The sequence below is a fragment of the Haematobia irritans genome, chromosome 4 (genome assembly GCF_050003625.1).
Source record: "Haematobia irritans isolate KBUSLIRL chromosome 4, ASM5000362v1, whole genome shotgun sequence".
In the NCBI taxonomy this organism is placed as follows: domain Eukaryota; kingdom Metazoa; phylum Arthropoda; class Insecta; order Diptera; family Muscidae; genus Haematobia; species Haematobia irritans.
In genome coordinates, this window is record NC_134400.1 from 130,974,244 (window position 1) to 130,995,604 (window position 21,361).

Genomic DNA, 21,361 nt, shown 5'->3' on the forward strand with positions numbered 1-21,361 from the left:
CCCCCGATTTGACTTGCGGAGCCTCTAAGAGAACTAAATTTCATCCGATCCGGCTGAAATTTGGTACATGGTGTTAGCATATGGTCTCTAACAACCATGCAAAAATTGGTCCACATCGGTCCATAATTATATATAGCCCCCATATAAACCGATCCCCCGATTTGGGTTGTGGAGCCTCTAAGAGAAGCAAATTTCATCCGATTCGGCTGAAATTTGGTACATGGTATTGGTATATGTTCTCCAATGACCATGCAAAAATTGGTCCACATCGGTCCATAATTATATATAGCCCCCATATAAACCGATCCCCCGATTTGGCTTGCGGAGCCTCTAAGAAACGAAAAATTCATCCGATCCGGCTGAAATTTGGTACATGGTGTTGGTATATGTTCTCTAATGACCATGCAAAAATTGGTCGATATCGGTCCATAATTATATATAGCCCCCATATAAATCGATTCCCAGATTTGTCCTCCGCAGCCTCTTGGAGGAGCAAAATTCATCTGATAAGGTTGAAATTTGGAACATGGTGTTAGAATGTGGTCTCTAACAAACTCGCAAGAATTGGTCCATATCGGTCCATAATTATATATAGCCCCCATATAAACCGTTCACCAGATTTGATCTCCGGAGCCTCTTGGAGGAGCAAAATTCATCCGATCCGGTTGAAATGTGCAACGTGGTGTTAGTATAAGGCCGCTAATATCCATGCAAAAATTGGTCCATATCGGTCTATAGTTATATCTAGCCGATCCCCAATCACACAAAAATTGGTCCATATCGGTTCATATTCATGGTTGCCACTCGAGCCAAAAATAATCTACCAAAATTTTAGTTTTATGGAAAACGTTGTCAAAATGTTATTTCTATAGAAAATTTTGTCAAAATTTTATTTCTATAGAAAATTTTGTAAAAATTTTATTTCTATAGAAAATTTTGTCAAAATTTTATTTCTATAGAAATGTTTTCCAAATTTTATTTCTATAGAAAATTGTTTCCAAATTTTACTTCTATAGAAAATGTTGTCAAAATTGTATTTCTATAGAAACTTTAAACTTAATTATATACGTATTTAATCGGCCTTTTTTAGTTTAATATATACTACGTATGGACTACCTTGTAATTTAGAAGACGGTGTTAGGAAGTTTTAAGATACCTTGCCATCGGCAAGTGTTACCGCAACCCAAGTAATTCGATTGTGGATGACAGTCTTCAGTAGAAGTTTCTATGCAATCCATGGTGGAGGGTACATTAGCTTCGGCCTGTCCGAACTTACGGCCGTATATACTTGTTTAATAATGGGCTCAATATTAGTGGCATACTAACTCCGTAGGTGCAATATCAACTACAGCCAGTGTTGCTAGAAGTAGGGGAGATTCCCTATATGTAGGTTTTTTCTAATATTTAGCGTCTTGTAGGGACGTAGGTCCACAATGTAGGGACATTTTCACACAAAACAATTTGTAATATTTTTTACATTTTGGTGGCTCTAGAGGAGGAAATTAGAAACCGGCAAGGCTTGATCTTTAAAAATATGTGGTAACAACAGTTACCACTCGTGCCAAAAAATGCAAAATCTAACAAAATTTGAATATTACCACAAATCTACCAAACAAATATTTCTGTAAAATTTTTTGTCAAAACTTTATTCCTGTAGAAAATTTTGTAAACATTTCATTTCTATAGAAAATTTTGTCAAAATTGTATTTCTATAGAATTTTTTTTCCAAATATTATTTCTATAAAAAAAATTTTCTCAAAATGTTATTTCTATAGAATTTTTTCTCAAAATTTTATTTCTATAGAATTTATTATCAAAATTTTATTTCTATAGAAAAAATTCTCAAAAAAAGTTGTTCATAGAAACTTTTTCCAAAATGTTATTTCTATAAAAATTTAATAAAAAGAAAATTACTATTATTGGTAGAATTCTACCATCTGTGGCAACCGGTGGTAATACAAATTTATTTTCTAGGTCATATACGTGGCATTTTCATGCTTTAAGATAATAATGTACTTAGAACCATTTTGTTTTGTAAAATTTGTTTAAATTTAACGAAAAGTATTGAAGGGGAAATTGTTTGGGAATGTATGGGAAAGTAGGGAACTTTTTTTGTCCTTGTAGGGTAAACCGAACATTTTCCCTGGCAACACTGACTATGAACTATAGTCAGATTGAGACAAAGCACCCATCAACATGTACCCCTTAATTTTCTTAAATATGCAACTGCGGTTTATCTCCCAGACCTATATCAATGTTAATCCAGAAATGCTTATGATTACAAATTCAGTAAGGGTGGTTTAGGCTATGATATAGTCGGCCCCGCCCGACTTTCTACTTTACTTACTTGTTTATTCTTTTTTTTTTTACTTTTTTATTGAATTTCTATTCTTTTTTGCAAAAATTAATTGTCCCAAACTTAAAACCTCCCAATTCCGTACTTTCTAAGACTTTTCCAAAAGGACTTCATCGGAAGTGTAATAAAGTCGATAGGTATCCCGGGATGCGCTTTAATAAAATGTTTGTGAACTTGTCCGAAAGGATTGCATTGGAAGTGGGAAATATGGATGGGGGATTCTGAAATGCGCTTTAAAAGAAATGTTTGTGGAGCAACTTCTAATTTTTTTTGCTTTGTTATTATACCACCTTCGACATTCTATTGTGGTGGATATAAAAATGGGGATATACAATTAAAATGTTTTGCTGTAGTCAAATAGCAACCAATTGAGGAAGAATGTGTTTATATTATTGCATTAAAAATTGATTGTTATAAAATGTCATGTGGTTTAGGTCTTTGCTAAACACTCACAATCGTATCACACCCTTAATTCATCATGTTTTGATCTACTCCGCCTTAATTCTTCGGCAAATATAATATGGATGTTAATTTGTTTTTTTTTTGTCAACTTCTACCATTACCTCATTATACTTGAAAATAAACATTCCCCTATAATATGCACGGCACGTGTCCATTCAATTTGAAGGTTTTAAAGCTGTGAGTTCATTGATATTGGACCGAAATCTAAAAGATGCAAGATTTCATTTGAAAAACATATGGCACCCATGACATCGGATATAAATTTCCTTTGTAGTTTAGCCGAGTCTCCAAATGACACTACACTTTAGACGTGCCATCCGAGGTTCATTGTCATCGCTTCAATTTTTATGATACCTATAAAAATGTCTTATTTTTTTTTAAAGCTCATCTCTAGCATATTCGGTTGCTTTAATTTGCACACAATTCGGAATAATTGTGGGCATCTAATACTGAAATCTGAGGATATAAAGAATACAATTTTATTACTTTGAGTTCATTATGAACGCATAAATGGGAGAACATTGTCGCTAACAATCTAGGTGGAAGGCAAAGTCTGGTGGAGTGGTTGTACTATTAAAGAAAAAAAGATTTTTTTCATAATTTTATGGCTAAATGGTCGGATAAGTACAGGATAACTGATAAGTACAGGATACTTCAAAGTAAAAGTTTTTTTCTTACTTCCAAAAAAAACAAGTACATACGGCCGTAAGTTCGGCCAGGCCGAAGCTTATGTACCCTTCACCATGGATTGCGTAGAAACTTCTACTGAAGACTGTCATCCACAATCGAATTACTTGGGTTGCGGTAACACTTACCGATGGCAAGGTATCTTAAAACTTCCTAACACCGTCTTCTAAATTACAAGGTAGTCCATACGTAGTATATATTAAACTAAAAAAGGCCGATTAAATACGTATATAATTAAGTTTAAAGTTTCTATAGAAATAAAATTTTGACAACATTTTCTATAGAAGTAAAATTTGGAAAAAAATTTCTATAGAAATAAAATTAGGAAAGAAATTTCTATACAAATAAAATTTTGACAAAATTTTCTATAGAAATAAAATTTTTACAGAATTTTCTATAGAAATAAAATTTTTACAGAATTTTCTATAGAAATAAAATTTTGACAAAATTTTCTATAGAAATAAAATTTTGACAAAATTTTCTATAGAAATAACATTTTGACAATGTTTTCCATAAAACTAAAATTTTGGTAGATTATTTTTGGCTCGAGGGGCAATATAACTATAGACCGATATGGACCAATTTTTGCACGGATATTAGCGGCCTTATACTAACACCACGTTGCAAATTTCAACCGGATCGGATGAATTTTGCTCCTCCAAGAGGCTCCAGAGATCAAATCTGGGGAACGGTTTATATGGGGGCTATGTATAATTATAGACCGATATGGACCAATTCTTTCGTGTTTGTTAGAGACCACATTCTAACACCATGTACCAAATTTCAGCCGGATCGGATGAAATTTTCGTTTCTTAGAGGCTCCGCAAGCCAAATCGGGGGATCGGTTTATATGGGGGCTATATATAATTATGGACCGATGTGGACCAATTTTTGCATGGTCATTAGAGAACATATACCAATACTATGTACCAAATTTTCAGCACAATCGGATGAAATTTGCTTCTCTTAGAGGCTCCACAACCCAAATCGGGGGATCGGTTTATATGAAGGCTATATATAATTATGGACCGATGTGGACCAATTTTTGCATGGTCCTTGGCCTCGCAAGAACTGAATGAAATGATATCTGAGTGACAGGTTTTAAATGAACACAGCTTCTCAGATCATCGCTACATCAGTTTCAAATTTGATGTTCATACCACCAAGACCATATTTCCGCCAAATGTTAGGAAAGCTGACTGGAATAGGTATAGGGAATCGTTCAATATGATGATACCGGAAATACCAAAGACAAATATGAGCACTGTGCAAGTTATCGAACACACAATGGAGAGGATTACTAAGGCCTTCAACATTTCACTAAAAGCTGCATGCCCTAAGGGGAAGCCAAGGGGGAAAAATCGACCAACATGGTGGTCTACGGAGTTAGGTGATGTGAGGAAATTGTGCAGGAAGCTCTTTAACAAAGCAAAGTCCACCAGAGCTCCTGTGGATTGAGACGCTTACAAGAAGAATCTGAGAGGATACAAGCGAGAACTGAGAAAGGCTCAGCATAACTCTTGGAATGATTACTGCAGCAGCATTGAGAATACATCCGAGGCTTCCAGACTACGGAAGGTTCTAGCATCCACGAGCTCCGCTCCAGGTTTCATTAAAACATCGGAGGGCAATTGGACAACGTGCAGTGAGGAGACGCTGGAGGTACTATTGGACACACATTTTCCCGGAAATCAGACGGTTGAACCATGCACTGGCGGTGCCATAGTGGCTCAGCGGTCGTTTCCTATCGAGGAAATTGTATCAGAATCGAGAATAAAATGGGCGCTAAATAGCTTTGTATCATTCAAATCCCCCGGACCTGATGGAATTACTCCGGCGGAGTTACAAGCGGTGGCTGACAGAATTATCCCCTGGTTGTCGCCGATATATATAGGATGTATCAACTTAGCATATATTCCACGAAAGTGGAGGGAATCAAAAGTCGTTTTCATACCTAAAGCGGGAAAAGCCTCTCACTCGAATGCGAAGGATTTCCGACCAATCAGCTTATCATCATTCCTACTTAAGACTCTGGAGAGGATGGTAGATATTTATCTTAGAACTAGCATCAATTCAAGTTTGCTCTCGAAACGACAACATGCATACTCGAAGGGCAGGTCTACTGAGACCGCATTACATGAACTAGTCAGCTTTATTGAAAGCTCACTATCTGTCAAAGAATACACAATCGTGGCATTTCTAGACATCGAAGGGGCGTTCAATAACGTCCATCCGAGCTCGATATTAAATGGACTGACAACTCTAAATGTTGATCCAGGTATACTTAGGCTGTTAGACGAACTTCTAAGGAAGAGACGCATTTCAGCCACACTAGGACAAGCAAACATACAAAGGTATGTGAACAGAGGCACTCCTCAAGGAGGAGTTCTATCACCTCTTCTTTGGAATGTTGCTATAAACGATCTTCTGGTTTCCCTAGAAAAAGAAAGGATACAAGTGGTGGCGTACGCAGATGATGTGGCGCTAGCAGTCAGGGGAAAATCCCCATCAACAGTTAGAGATATTATACAGAGAGCCCTCCGGATAACTGAGAAATGGGCGAAAGATAATGGTCTTGGGGTAAATCCTGCAAAGACAGAACTAGTCATGTACTGCAAAGATCGCAAAACTCCCACGGTTAGGCCCATTTCCTTAGGGGGTATTGAAATTCCCTTTAGGGAGTGTGCAAAATACCTTGGTGTTATTTTGGACAGGAAGCTGAACTTTAAGCGTAATATTGAAGAAAGGGCGAGGAAAGCAACGGTAGCTTTATAGTCGTGCAAAAAGGCAATAGGGAAAAAGTGGGGACTAAAACCAAAAATTGTACATTGGCTATACACGGCAGTGGTTAGACCTATAATGCTATATGGTGTTGTAGTCTGGTGGCCGGCACTTCACCAGCCGACAAGTTTACACAAAGTTCAGCGTATGGCGTGCTTGTGTATCTCAGGTGCATTCAGCAAGACAGGAACACATTCCCTTAATGTCATACTGCATCTATTGCCTTTAGACATTTCGGCCAAACAGCCAGCTGCAACAACGGCTGTGCGGTTGCGCGAGCTATCGCTGTGGTCGAAAAAAATTACGGTCACAGTTCGGTCCTCAAAATAATGTCAGATGTGCCTAACGTAGTGGACTACACTTTGGCGAGTCCACTTTTCGACAAAAAGTTTGAGACTCTAATTCCCAACAGTGAGGCGTGGTGTACACGGACCCCGGGGAATAAAAGATATATAGATTCCTACACTGATGGCTCCAAATTGGATGGCCAAGTGGGTTTCGGAGTATATTCTAAAGATCTGGAACTTCGAATAGCGAAAAGATTACCTGATCACTGTAGTGTTTTTCAGGCTGAAATATTAGCAATAAGAGAAGTGGTGAATTGGCTGAGAAGTAATGCTCCAAGCAATATTGGCATTAATATATACTCAGACAGTCAACCTGCAATAAAATCCTTGGACTCTGTGTTCCTCAACTCGAAAACGGCCATCGACTGCCGCAAATCTCTCAATGAGATGGCTGAGCAGCACAATATTCACCTAATATGGGTGCCTGGCCATAGGAACATACCGGGGAACTGCGAAGCAGATTAGCTAGCAAGGCTAGGAACTACCTTACATATTCCAGGGGAACTAGAATCTGTTGGTATGCCTCTGGCTACCTGCAAGCTCTTACTGCGTGAGAAGGCTGTCATGATGGCAAATGTTCGATGGGAGAATTGTAAGGGTTGTAACGACACCAAGCAAATATGGCCCCATTTAAACTTAAACCGCACACTAGATATGCTAGTGTTCTCGAGACGCCAGATTTCACTCCTGATATCTGCTATAACGGGTCGCTGCCTGATAGGCGATTTTGCAAAAACTATTGGTGCGAAGTATAATGACTATTGTATGAGCTGTCATGATGTGGAGGAAAAGGAATCAATAAAACATCTCTTGTGTGAGTGTCCTGCATTTTGTGTAAGGCGTAACCAAATTTTAGGGGCATATAGCTTCAGATTACTGGCGGACCTGGAAAACGTTAACTTAAGCCGTCTGCTAATGTTTTTGGAACAATCTGGTTGGTTCAACAGAAGAAAATAATCGAGAAGGTTCAACGGTTAAAACTAGAAGTGCCCATATGTAATAGGTACTTTTAGTTAATGTGGTATCACAATGGACTGAATAGTCTAAGTGAGCCTGAATCGTAATCGGGCTGCCACTTTAACCTAACCATGGTTGTTAGAGACCATATACTAACACTAAATACTAAGGAAAAGTATATACTTTTTGTGATAAACGTTTATTCTTTTCCAGGATGTAAAAACAATTTCATAAAGACTAACTAAAAAAATTTTTTTTTCTGGCTAATTGCATTTTCCCTCACATCTTTCTCACTTCCACGAAGTTTTTTAGTTCTTAGCACCTTTTTCTGTAACACAAACAATGTAGAAGAAATTATACGATTTTATAAATTTAAAAATTTTTTTTTTACCTTTCGCCTGGACGGAGAATCGAACCGCGGACCATGCCGTTCGATTCTCCGTCGATTAAGCCAACACACTATCCACTGAGTCATGTAGCCGTTATTGTCATCAATAGACAATTACCCATATAAGTTATATTTATATAGCATAGCTTGCGGCGCCCACGAGCCGATTAAACAAAGTTTATTTAACAGAAAAATACATTTAGTTGGGCACCGTGGAGCAGTGGTTGCTACGTCCGACTTGCATGCCAAGGGTCGTGGGTTCGATCCCTGCTTCGACCAAAGTTTTGTTTTTGTTTATATATATTCCAGATATGGTCGGAAGATTCCGAACAAATGTTCAACATTACATTCTACTATATTAAATTTTTACTATGAACTGTAAAATGTGTCTTATTAAAGTTCTAAATTTAGAAAAGAACAGTGTTTAATATAAACGAAATGGACTGTGTTGTTGGTTCAAAAATAACTTTTTTATTGAAAAAATAGAAATTTTGTAACAAACGAATTTTTTTGGTGATAAAAGTGTATACTTTTCGAAGCAATTCAAAAAACTCTAACAAAAGAAAAACGTCTTCGGTACACGTTTTCTAAACGTTTTTTTTTTTCTTTGTGTATATATATAAATATGGACCGATGTTGACCAATTTTTTCATGGTTATTAGAGACCATATACTAACACCATGTACCAAATTTCAGCCGGATCGGATGAAATTGGCTTCTCTTAGAGGCTCCGCAAGCCAAATCTGGTGATCGGTTTATATGGGGGCTATATATAATTATGGACCGATGTGTGCCAATTTTTGCATGGTTGTTAGAGACCATATACTTACACCATGTACCAAATTTCAGCCCAATCGGATGAAATTTGCTTTTCTTAGAGAATTCGCAAGGCCAGCCAAATTTGGGGTCCGTTTATATGGGGCCTATACGTTAAAGTGGACCGATATGGCCCATTTTCAATACCATCCGACCCACATCAATAGCAACTACTTGTGCCAAGTTTCAAGTCGATAGCTTGCTTCGTTCGGAAATTTGCGTGATTTCAACAGACGGACATGCTCAGATCGACTCAGAATTTCACCACGACCCAGAATATATATACTTTATGGGGTCTTAGAGCAATATTTCGATGTGTTATAAACGGAATGACAAAGTTAATATGTTGTACCCCCCATCCTATGGCGGAGGGTATAAAAACGCTTATCTAACATATGTTCCAAACATATTTTGCAGGAAGCACATATATTATGGGATATTGCCGAAACATTATTATGTTTCGTTTACGTGAACATATTATGTATTTGGTAGCATTTTTATTTTTTCAATAAAACAAAAATATTTTTGAACCAACAACACAGTCCATTTCGTTTATATCAAGCACTTTCTTTTCTGACTTTATATCTTTAATAAGACACATTTTACAGTTTCATAGTAATGTAATGTTGAACACCTTTTTGGAATCTTCCGAACATATCTGGAATATATGTAAAAATTTTTTTTTTGGTGTTCGGTCGAAGCAGGGATCGAACCCAGGACCCTTGGTATGCAAGGCGGTCGTATCAACCACTGCTCCACGGTATCCAACTAAATGTATGTTTCTGTTAAACAAAATTTGTTTAATCGGCTCGTGGGCGCCGCAAACTATGCTATATAAATATAACTTATAACGAGGATTGTCTATTGATGGCAACAACAGCTATGTAGCCCAGTGGATTGTGTGTTGGCTTACAAACTGCATGATCCGCGGTTGGATTCTCCGTCCAGACGGAAGGTAAAATTTATAACAATGTATAAAATCGAATTATTTCTTCTACAATGTTTGTATTACAGAAAAAAGTGCTAAGAACTAAAAAACCTCGTAGAAGAAAGGTGTGAGGAAAAATGCAAATATATAAATAAAAGATTGTTTTTTTATTGTTTTTAGATACTTGAAAAGAATAAACGTTTATCACAAAAATTACGGGTATATACTTTTCTTTCAAATAAACTTCCATACAGCGAATAGCAAATGAGAAACGTTCTTTGTTTGTCTAAAATTTCGTTTGGGAGGAAATAATTATTTTTGTGCGTGCATTTTTAAATTATAAATCATTGTGATAATCGGCAACTTTTTTAAGTTATCTGAAAAAGTACACACAATTGCAAAATTCTTGCACCATATGTGACCAACTAAGCAATGGCATTCATTAGTGAAATCTACACAAAAAAAAAATATTTTTTCCTTCTAAACGAAATTTTAGAAATTTTCTTTAAATAATAAATCTTTCGAGTACCATAACCTGTTGTCACAAGCATGAAAGGAATATGATCACCTAAAAAATGTTTCAAGATCATAATAATAGTTTTTATCAGGGAACATGGGACTTCTTGTTGCAAAAATATTATTTCCTAGAAAATATAGTGGTTGCAACTACACCAAAAAAAAAAAAATATGCTTTCTTCGGGAACGAAATTTTAGACAAACGAAAAATCCTTTTGGTATAAAGTATTTTTTTAAACGCGAATTTGTGACAAGTGTTGCAATGATTTTATCTAATGATTTTTATTTCCTTCATTTATTATACTCACCATTTTCGGCACACCTCTTTATGACCCGAAAATACCTCTAGATTTCCAATTTCAGGCAAATATGATAAAAACTTCGGATTCTAGAAGCCCAAGAAGTAAAATCGGGAAATCGGTCTATATGGGGGCTATACCAAAATATGGACCGATACTCACCATTTTCGGCACACCTCTTTATAGTCCTAAAATACCTCTAGATTTCCAATTTCAGACAAATTTGATAAAACCTACGGTTTCTATAAGCCCAAGACCCCAAATCGGGAGGTCGTTTTATATGGGGACCATACCAAAACATGGACCGATACTCACAATTTTTGGCACACGTATTTGTGATACAATACCTCTAGATTTCCAATTTCAGGTAAATTGAATAAAAACTGCGGTTTCTATAAGCCCAAGAAGTAAAATCGGGAGATCGGTCTATATGGAGGCTATACCAAAATATGGACCGATACTCACAATTTTTGGCACACGTATTTGTGGTCCTACAATACCTCTAGATTTAAAATTTCAGGTAAATTGAATAAAAACTGCGGTTTCTATAAGTCCAAGAAGTAAAATCGTGAGATCGGTCTGTTTAACATCAAAACAACTTAGTTTGTCTAAAATTTCGTTCTCAGAAAAGGAAAGCTCGGCGTGAAAAAATAACATTATGTTCTTGAAATATGTTGGAGGTGATCATGTTCCTTCTCTGGATGCCGAATGTTCCCAACGAACCTAGTTTATTCTAAAAACCAAACAACTTTTTTGGTTTTTAGGATAAACTCCAAGAGGCTCCGGAGGTCAAATCTGGAGAATGTTTTATATGGGGGCTATATATAATTATGGACCGATATGGACCAATTCTGGCACGGTTGTGAAAGATCATATACTAACACCATGTTTCAAGTTACAACCGGATTGGATGAAATTTGCTTCTCTTGGAGACTTCGCAAGCCAAATCTGGGGATCGGTTTATATGGGGGCTATATATAATTATGAACCGATGTGGACCAATTTTTGCATGGTTGTTAGAGACCATATACCAATATCATGTACCAAATTTCAGGCGGATCGGATGAAATTTGCTTCTCTTTGAGGCTCCGCAACCCAAATCTAGGGATCGGTTTAGATGGGCGCTATATACAGTTAAGGAGCGATATGGACCAATTTTTGCACGGTTGTTAGAGACCATATACCAACATCATGTACCAAATTTCAGCCGGATCAGATCAAATTTTCTTCTCTTTGAGGCTCCGCAAGCGAAATCTGGGGATCGGTTTATATGGGGGCTATATATAATTATGGACCGATGTGGACTAATTTTTGCATGCTTGTTAGAGACCATATACCAACACCATATACCAAATTTCAGTGGGATCGGATGAAATATGCTTCTGTTAGAGGCTCCCCAAGCCAAATCTGAGGGTCCCTTTATATGGGGGCTATACGTAAAAGTGGACCGATATGGCCCATTTTCAATACCATCCGACCTACATCGATAGCAACTACTTGTGCCGAGTTTCAAGTCGATAGCTTGTTTCGTTCGGAAGTTAGCGTGATTTCAACAGACGGACGGACGGATGGACGGACGGACATGCTTAGATCGACTCAGAATTTCACCACGACCCAGAATATATATACTTTATGGGGTCTTAGAGCAATATTTCGATGTGTTACAAACGGAATGACAAAGTTAATATACCCCATCCTATGATGGAGGGTATAACAAGTAAGGAAAGTCTAAAGTCGGGCGAGGCCGACTATATTATACCCTGCACCACTTTGTAGATCTAAATTTTCGATACCATATCACATCCGTCAAATGTGTTGGGGTCTATATATAAAGGTTTGTCCCAAATACAAACATTTAAATATGACTCGATCTGGTAAGTTGGCTAATGCACTAAGGTGGAACAAAATTTTAGTAAAAAAATATGGGACAGTTAAATCTGAAGCAATTTTAAGGAAACTTCGCAAAAGTTTATTTATGATTTAGCGCTCGATATATATGTATTAGAAGTTTAGGAAAATTGGAGCCATTTTTATAACTTTTCGACTAAGCAGTGACGATTTAACAAGGAAAATGTTGGTATTTTGACCATTTTTGTCGAAATCAGAAAAACATATATATGGGAGCTATATCTAAATCTGAACCGATTTCAATCAAATTTGGCACACATGACTATATTACAATATGGGAGCTATATCTAAATCTGTACCGATTTCAATCAAATTTTGCACACTTGACTATAATACTAATTGTACTCCTAGTGCAAAATTTCAACCAAATTCGGCCAAAAATCTGGCTTCTGGGACCATATAAGCCCATATCGGGCGAAAGCTATATATGGGAGCTATATCTAAATCTGAACCGATTTCAATCAAATTTTGCACACTTGACTATACGACTAAGTGTTATGTTTGTACAAAATTTCAAGCAAATCGGTATAAAACTCTGGCTGCTGGGTCCATATTAGTGCATATCGGGCGAAAGATATATATGGGAGCTATATCTAAATCTGAACCGATTTCTTCCAAAATCAATAGGGTTCTATTCTGACCCAAATTAGGAACATGTGCTATATTTGAAGGCGATTGGACTTAAATTGCGACCTAGACTTTGATCACAAAAATGTGTTCACAGACAGACGGACGGACGGACGGACAGACGGACATGGTTATATCGACTCAGGGACCCACCCTGAGCATTATTGCCAAAGACCCCATGTGTCTATCTCGCCTCCTTCTGGGTGTTACAAACATATGAACTAACTTATAATACCCTGTTCCACAGTGTGGCGCAGGGTATAAACAGACAATTTCGTTGGTCTAAATTTTCAATTCCCAGAAAAGAAATTAATTTTTTTTGCGTGTACAATAGTAGATATTCCAAGTAAATCCTTCCTTCCCAGGGGTAATAATTTTGTTTGTTATTATTAATATTATTACTTTTATATGATGTCATTAAAATTATTAATAATGACAATATTTGTCTATGGGCTTGGGTGTCAATTGTTTTAATTGTGTGTGTGTGTGATTTACGAGCAATAAAATCACATCTGAATCATTGCAGAAATTGTTGGTTTTGTTGTTCTCTTTTTTTATGTGATGTCCACACAAACGCCATAGAACACAACACGTAGCACCATTTGTGGGTGTGGATGTGTGTTCTTGTCATATAACAGTACTGAGCAATTATTTGCAATGGATATTGGAGAGCACAACAAAGACTTGATATCAGACAATTAAATTGAGGCCTTGTTGAAATACTCCACTTTTCATCTCTTCAAGCATATTCATTATATTAATATTAGGGTGTCTCCTAATATGGGAGATTTTTTTTTTTTTGAATTTCTCCATATGAAAACATTTCACTAAGACATGAGCTACCCAGCAAAAAAGAAAAGCTTCCAAAAAAATAGTTTGGAACCTCAACTTGTGATCTGGAAGAAGTGAAGGACGAGTTTAGAGCGGCTAGGAGACATGCTAATTCCGTGATTAAAAGAGCCAAGATTACTTGTTATAATGGTAGATTTCACACAGCATTAGGAACGAAAAATACATGGAAGACCATAAGAGAGATTGGAGTCGTGCACAGAAAATCCGTAGTTAAACTAACGCCAAATTTAACTTATTTTTATTGGAAAAAATGTATTTGCTTGTAGTTAATTTTTTGTATTTTTATCGAAATTTTCCACAGCTTAATGAAATCTTACTTTTTTTAAGTATGTCTCAAGAAGTTTATGAACTAAACGTGAGTATAAAGTTGAATGACCGTACACATAAGTTCAACATGAACTAAAACAAATGAAAATTTTCGTACGATTCCCAAAAATAGTAAGAATGAACTACTGTACAAAATGGTTTTTATTGGAAAAAATGTATTTGCTTGTAGTTAATTTTTATACCCTCCATCATAGGATGGGGGTATATTAACTTTGTCATTCCGTTTGTAACACATCGAAATATTGCTCTAAGACCCCATAAAGTATATATATTCTGGGTCGTGGTGAAATTGTGAGTCGATCTAAGCATGTCCGTCCGTCCGCCTGTTGAAATCACGCTAACTTCCGAACGAAACAAGCTATCGACTTGAAACTTGGCACAAGTAGTTGTTATTGATGTAGGTCGGATGGTATTGAAAATGGGCCATATCGGTCCACTTTTACGTATAGCCCCCATATAAAGGGGCCCTCAGATTTGGCTTGTGGAGCCTCTAACAGAAGCATATTTCATCCGATGCGGCTGAAATTTGGTGCATGGTGTTTGTATATGGTCTCTAACAACCATGCAAAAATTGGTCCACATCGGTCCGTAATTATATATAGCCCCCATATAAACCGATCCCCAGATTTGGCTTGCGGAGCCTAAAAGAGAAGCAAATTTCATCCGATCCGCCTGAAATTTGGTAAATGATGTTGGTATATAGTCTCTAACAATCATGCAAAAATTGGTCCACATCGGTCCATAATTATATATAGCCCCCATATAAACCGATCCCCAGATTTGGCTTGCGGAGCCTCAAAGAGAAGAAAATTTCATCCGATCCGGCTGAAATTTGGTACATGATGTTGGAATATGGTCTCTAACAACCATGTAAAAATTGGTCCATATCGGTCCTTAATTATATATAGCCCCCATATAAACCGATCCCCAGATTTGGATTGTGGAGCCCCTAAGAGAAGCATATTTCATCCGATCCCGCTGAAATTTGGTACATGGTGTTGATATATGGTATCTAACAATCATGCAAAAATTGGTCCACATCGGTCCATAATTATATATAGCCCCCATATAAACCCATCCGCAGATTTGGATTGCGGAGCCTCAAAGAGAAGCAAATTTCATCCGATCCGGCTGAAATTTGGTACATGGTATTGGTATAAGGTCTCTAACAACCGTGCAGTTGGTCCACATCGGTCCATAATTATATATAGCGCCCATATAAACCGATCCCCAGATTTTGGTTGCGGAGCCTCAAAGAGAAACAAATTTCATCCGATCCGCCTGAAATTTGGTACATGATGTGGTATATGGTCTCTAACAACCGTGCAAAAATTGGTCCACATCGGTTCATAATTATATATAGCCCCCATATAAACCGATCTCCAGAATTGGCTTGCGAAGCCTCAAAGAGAAGCAAATTGCATCCGATCCGGCTGAAATTTGGTACATGGCAGTGGTATAAGGTCTCTAACAACCGTGCAAAAATTGGTCCACATCGGTCCATAATTATATATAGCCCCCATATAAACCGATCCCCAGATTTTGGTTGCGGAGCCTCAAAGAGAAACAAATTTCATCCGATCCGCCTGAAATTTGGTACATGATGTTGGTATATGGTCTCTAACAACCATGCAAAAATTGGTCCACATCGGTTCATAATTATATATAGCCCCCATATAAACCGATCCCAAGATTTGGCTTGCGAAGTCTCCAAGAGATGCAAATTTCATCCAATCTGGTTGTAATTTGGAACATGGTGTTAGTATATGATCTTTAACAACCGTGCCATAATTGGTCCATATCGGTGCATAACTATATATGGCCCTCATATAAAACATTCTCCAGATTTGACCTCCGGAGCCTCTTGGAGGAGCAAAATTCATCCGATCCGGTTCAAATTAGGAACGTGGTGTTAGTATATGGTCGCTAACAACCATACCAAAATTGGTCCAATCACACAAAAATTGGTCCATATCGGTTCATAATCATGGTTGCAACTAGAGCCAAAAATAATCTCCCAAAATTTTATTTCTATAGAAAATTTTGTCAAAATTTTATTTCTATAGAAAATTTTGTCAAAATTTTATTTCAAGAGAACATTTTGTTAAAATTTTATTCGGTTCATAATAAAATTTTCACCATTGTCAAAATTTTATTTCTATAGAAAATTTTGTCAAAATTTTATTTCTATAGAAAATTTTGTTCAAATTTTATTCGGTTCATGATCATGGTTGCCATTCGAGCCAAAAATAATCTACCAAGATTTTATTTCTATAGAAAATTTTGTCAAAAGTTTATTTCTATAGAAAATTTTGTTAAAATTTTATTTCTGTAGAAATTTTTGTCAACATTTTCTTTCTACAGAAAATTTAGTCAAAATTTTTATTTCTATAGAAAATTTTGTGAAAATTTTATTTCTATAGAAAATTTTGTTAAAATTTTATTTTTGTAGAAAATTTTGTCAAAATTTTATGTCTACTTTGTCAAACTGAATTATATACGTATTGGATCGATCTTTTTTGATTTAATATATACCACGTATGGACTTACATACAATTTAGAAGATGGTGTTAGGAGGTTTTAAGATACCTTGCCATCGGCAAGCGTTGCCGCAACTTAAGTAATTCGATTGTGGATGGAAGTGTTTAGAAGAAGTTTCTACGCAATCCATGATGGAGGGAACATAAGCTTCGGCCTGGCCGAACTTACGGCCGTATATACTTGTTTTTTTTTTTTATTTTTATCGAAATTTTCCAAAGCTTAATGAAATCATACTTTTTTTTAGGTATGTCTCAAAAAAGTTTATTAACTAAACGTGAGTATAAAGTTCAATGACCGTACACATAAGTTCAATATGAACTAAAACAAATGAAAATTTTCGTACGATTCCCAAAAATAGTAAGAATGAAGTACTGTAAAAAATGGTTAAAATGGTCATGATTTGGCGCCAATGATTTTCTTCTTTGTTTTAACAACGCTTTGTGGAAATCTCAAAATGTGGACTAAAATTTAGTTCAATTTTCGTGCGTGGTAGTTTATTCTTCTTATAAAACAGTTCACTTTTTTCGATGTGAATTCTACTAAGAGGAGATGCAATCAGGATGCTAATATTCTGAATGGCCAATTTACAGGACTTACGGCATCCCAAGTTGATACTGAGTACTACGATTTCGGCAGGAATTTACCGCAGTTGGAAGGAGATACTGATTTTGAATTTAGTTGTGTGACCGAGAATGATGTGTTTCGCTCTTTCTGTGAGGTGAAATCAAACTCGACAGGATACGACAATATTGATCCGCGGTTTATTAAAATTCTACTTCCATATGTGACGTATATTTTTAATTCCATTTTAACATCAAGTTACTTTCCTAGAGTTTGGCGACATGCTAAGGTAATCCCAATTCCGAAGGGAATTTCCGAATTTCGGCCCATTTCTTTGTTGCCTTTTTTATCCAAGGTTTTTGAGAAAATTTTACAGAGACAAATGACAGAATATATGTCTTTTAATGATATTTTAGTCGTCAGCCAATCTGGATTTCGCTCGGGTCATAGTTGTGTGACTGCTTTGGCTGATGTCTGTGAGGATTTGAGAAAGGAATAAGATAGTGGGAAGCTATCTATGCTCGTATTACTTGATCATTCAAAGGCATTTGACACAGTGGATCACGACCTTCTATGTCTCAAATTGAGATACCTTTTTAATTTCTCTCGAAGCGCCACGCGTCTTTTAGCATCGTATCTTGCTGAAAGGGTACAGACGGTTTATACGAGAAATGGAATATCAGACCCATTCCATATGTCACGAGGTGTTCCACAGGGTTCGACGCTAGGGCCACTTCTTTTCTCGGTATGTATTAATAACTTACCAGCAATATTCATATGTATGCTGACGATATTCAGATATATCTTGCACAGGATCTTAATTCTTACGAGATCCTGATTAGGAGGCTTAATGATGATCTGGCAGCCATTTATAGGTGGGCGACTGCTAATGGTCTATTCCTTAATCCATCGAAGTCAAAGTGCTACACAGGCGGGGCTTACAGATTGCTTATGAACCGAATGTCAGAATTGATGGACAACGAACCTTGGCATTGTCATGAATAATAAATTGTCGTGGACGGATCATATTAATATTGTGGTAGGTCAGGCATATGCTAAGATGTGATCATTATGGTTTGCACAAAGGTTGACTCCATTGAGGACTAGGATTCTGCTTGCTAAGACATATGTCATGTCCTCTTTGTTATAGGGATGCGAATTGTTTGCTGGTTGTGACGCGGCAAGCAAACGTAAACTTAATGGTGTCTAAAATGGTGTAGTAAGATACGTATACGGATTGAGGCGTTATGACCCTATTTCACGATATAGATCCTTGATATTTGGGGCATCATTTGATGATATGATTAATATAAGATCACTTGTATTCCTTCAACTCGGGTCAACCACGGTATTTATATGAGAAGCTTCGACCAGGGGTAAAAAAATTGTTCCAATGCGGTATCGAAGCCTAGTCTCTGAGTGGCATTTATTTGTTTACGCCACACGTCTCTGGAATAATCTACCTAATACTTTGCAGTAAACTAACAACACAATGAAATTTAAAAAAATAATTTTTGCTCATTACCAGTCTTTGCAAACTAATTAATCCAGTTATCAAACATTTACACATATTATATTTTAACTGTTTTGTTATGTATTTTTTATACCCTCCATCGTAGGAGGGGGGGTATATTAGCTTAGTCATTCCGTTTATAACACATCGAAATATTGCTCTCAGAAGCCATAAAGTATATATATTCTGGGTCGTAGTGAAATTCTGAGTCGATCTAAGCATGTCCGTCCGTCTGTTGAAATTACGCTAACTTCCGAACGAAACAAGCTATCGACTTGAAACTTGGCACAAGTAGTTGTTATTGATGTAGGTCGGATGGTATTGCAAATGGGCCAAATCGGATCACTTTTACGTATATCCCCCATATAAACGGACCCGCAGATTTGGCTTGCGGAGCCACTAAGAGAAGCATATTTCATCCGATCTGGCTGAAATTTGGAACATGGTGTTGATGTATGGTCTCTACCAACCATGCAAAAATTGGCCACATCGGTCCATAACTATATATAGCCCCCATATAAACCGATCCCCAGATTTGGCTTGCGGAGCCTCAAAGTGAAGCAAATTTCATCCGATCCGGCTGAAATTTTGTACATGGTATTGGTATATGTTCTCTAATGACCATGCAAAAATTGGTCCATATCGGTCCATAATTATATATAGCCCCCATATAAACCGATCACCAGATTTGACCTCCGAAGCCTCTTGGAAGACCAAAATTCATCTGATTCATTTGATATTTGGTACGTGGTGTTAATATATGGCCTCAAACACCCATGAAAAAATTGGTCGAAATAGGTCAATAATTATTTATAGGCCCCATATAAACCGATCCCCAGATTTGACCTCCGGAGCCCCTTGGAAGATCAAAATTCATCCGATACGGTTGAAATTTGGTACGTGATGTTAGTATATGGTATCCACCAACCATGCAGGAATTGGTTCATGTCAGTCCATAATCATATATAGCCCCCATATAAACCGATCCCGAGATTTAGTTTTGGAGCCTCTTGGAGGAGCAAATTTCATCCGAGTCAGTTGAAATTTGGTACATTGTGCTAGTATATGGCCGTTAACAACCACGCCTAACTAGGTCCATATCGGTCTATAGTTATATATAGCCCTCAGATAAAGCGATCCCCAATCACACAAAAATTGGTCCATATCAAGTTCATAATTCTATATAGCCCCCATATTTCAATTTCCATGTCGATTCGTAATTATTTGTAGACTTACCTATACATACATTTTTTGCCTAATATATACCACGTATGGACTAACTCACAATTTAGAAAACTATGTTAAGAAGTTTTAAGATACCACAACCCAAGTAATTCGATTGTGGATGACAGTCTTTCGTAGAAGTGTCTAAACAATCCATGGTGGAGGGTACATAAGATTCGGCCTGGCCGAACTTACGGCCGTATATACTTGTTTTTTATTACTTTTGTTTACTTTGAAGTATCTGTTATAATTTTGATTTTAAATTGACATTTAATTGTATATGAAAAGCTTTTGTCAATATATAAAAGAATGAAAATTCGATAAATGAGAGTTGAATCCGAATTTTAATTTTATAGAGCCTAGATTTTATTTGCCGATTTGCCTGAAGCTATTTTGGGTCATTTGTGACATATTTTCTTCTCAGCATGGTGAAATAATGTCGTTCTTATGCATTGCAAAAATTTGTCAACTCAATCTAATATATTTATAAATGTGTGTATATTTATGTGTTTTAATTATGTCCACTAGGATTTTATTTGATTTACGGCGATATTGAAAAATTCTCATTAAAAGAATATATTGGTTTTATGGGTATTCATGCATGATACTCATATGAATTCGTTGAAACAATTTCAGTCTGATATTGAAAGACGCACATAAGGGCGGAGCATGAAATACCAAGTAACAGTACAAACAATATTTTTATAATATTAAAAACAGGTAACAGGTTGGCTGATAAGTTCCCGGTCTGATACATAGATGGCGTCGCTAGTATTAAATGCATATTATTTTTGTATAGTAACATACCAACCTTCAAATGATTCGTGTCAAAATTTGACGTCTGTAAGTCAAGTAGTTTGTGAGATAGAGCGTCTTTTGTTAAGCAACTTTTGATATTGTGAAAAAAATTAAAAAAAAAGGAATTTCGTGTTTTGATAAAATACTGTTTTCTGAAGGGAAAAATACGGTGGAAGCAAAAACTTGGCTTGATAATGAGTTTCCGGACTCTGTCCCAGGGAAATCAACAATAATTGATTGGTATGCAAAATTGAAGCGAGGTGAAATGAGCACGGAGATGGTGAACGCAGTGGACGCTTAAAAGAGGTGGTTACTGACGAAAACATAAAAAAATCCACAAAATGATTTTGAATAACCGTAAAATGAAGTTGATCGAGATAGCAGAGGCCTTAAAGATATCAAAGGAACGTGATATCTTTATGCGGAAGCTCTGTGCAAAATGGATGCCGCGAGAGCTCACATTTGCCCAAAAA

General features: G+C 36.6%; 1 long non-coding RNA gene across 1 annotated transcript in view; it reads left to right on the plus strand.

Annotated features, from left to right (window-relative positions):
• Positions 1–21,361, plus strand: part of LOC142237273 (uncharacterized) — a 109,212-nt gene that overhangs the window by 32,289 nt on the left and 55,562 nt on the right. The window lies entirely within an intron of this gene.